Source organism: Osmia bicornis, unplaced genomic scaffold (genome assembly GCF_907164935.1).
Source record: "Osmia bicornis bicornis unplaced genomic scaffold, iOsmBic2.1, whole genome shotgun sequence".
NCBI classification, from domain to species: domain Eukaryota; kingdom Metazoa; phylum Arthropoda; class Insecta; order Hymenoptera; family Megachilidae; genus Osmia; species Osmia bicornis.
The window spans coordinates 12501-14308 of record NW_025791369.1 but is presented as its reverse complement, the minus strand read 5'-3'; positions in this window follow the sequence as shown (position 1 = coordinate 14308).

Here is a 1808-nt window from a genome sequence, read left to right as displayed (position 1 = left end):
GAGGTCAATTCCGAGGAACCACCATTTGAACCTCAACCATCAACGTCACGAGTTGCAGATGAAAATGATCGCCACGAGGAAGAATCAGATACTGAGTCAACCGATGATGACCACACAATCATCTCGGAAAGTGAGCTCGAGGACGACAGTGACGCTGAACCCGAAGATGCCCAGCCTTCATCAATTAGCAACATATTGGAGACCAGAGATTGTCTTCCAATGAGGAAAGATAACTTTGTATACTTTATCACGTCCCATGGAGAACCACTAGATGAGGGAGCAAGGCAGCTGCATACATCGAAAAAATACCCAACACATCGGAACATCGAGTTGGGCACACCAGTCGAACAAAAACATAACAGAAGAACGTACATCGCATTACCAATAGCCAACACCTTGTACGAGCCAATTAATAACACTATATTCGATAGTTGCCTCAACAAATTGGTAGCAATTATTAACCAGGAGGGAATACCGTCGTTCTCTATTAGCAAACCACACCGAACAGATCGAATCTCATTTGACCGCTTAAAGGAAAACCTAGAACAGAGATTTGCTGATCACCCGGTATCAATCACAATATGCAGAAACCTTGTCAAAATTCCAGTCAAAACAAGGAGGGAAACAATAATTCGAGAATTCCACTCAGCACCGTACGCAGGCCACAAAGGCGTCACAAAAACATTCAAGAGGATCAGACAACACTATTACTGGGAAAATCTCAAGGAGGATGTTCAGAACTTTATTCGAAGATGCATCAACTGTCAACTCAAAAAGCTAATTAGAGTTAAAAACAAACAACCAATGATACTCACCGACACACCAGGTCGAGCATTCGATAAAGTTTCTATCGACCTAGTTGGACCTTTACCACCCACTAGGAACGGAAATAAATACATTTTGACCATTCAAGATTTACTAACAAAATACTCCGTCGGAATACCCTTGCCAGATGCTACAGCAAAATCAATAACAACAGCCTTCACTAAAGGATTTATATACATATATGGCGCACCAAAGTGTCTCCTGACGGATCGAGGAACAAACTTAACAGGACACGTGATGAAGGAGTTACAAAGGAAGTTTCACTTTAAGCACGTGCAAACGTCACCATTCCACCCTCAATCTAATGGGTCTGTAGAACGTTCACACCACGTTCTAATCGAGTACCTGAAACAATATGTGGAAAAGAAACGACAATGGGACGAAGTGATCGAGTCAGCAATGTTCTCGTATAATACGAGCATCCACGAGGGCACGCAATTCTCACCCTACCATCTTGTGTTTGGTGAAATTGCACGGGTACCATGCCCGAAGGACATCTTGGACGAAGACGAAGAAGTCACCTACCACTCATACCTGATATCCCACATAAAGAACCTCAACCAACTCCAAACACAAGCCAGAGAAAACCTGATAGCAGCCAAGGAGAGGTCGAAATATTATTACGACAGGAGACTCAACCCTCAGGAATTGCACCCAGGCGAAGCAGTCTTCTTATTGAATAGCCAGAAGAACAAGAAATTCGAGGACCAGTACTCCGGCCCATTCGAAGTCCTCGAAGTACTTCCAAACAACAACGTCAAAATCCTCTGGAAAGGAAGATCTAAAATAATCCACATGGACCGATTGCGAAAATCTCGTATACCTGTCTAACGGAAAATGCTCAGAATTGAAAATTCATGGAATTTTCAACTTCATCCCATTTTCCTCTCTTAAAGGGGGAAGGTGTGACGTCCGCGTGCAGCGTACGTAACGCGACTGAGACAGCACGACTCCCCACCACCGCCACAGCGACGCCACCGCCT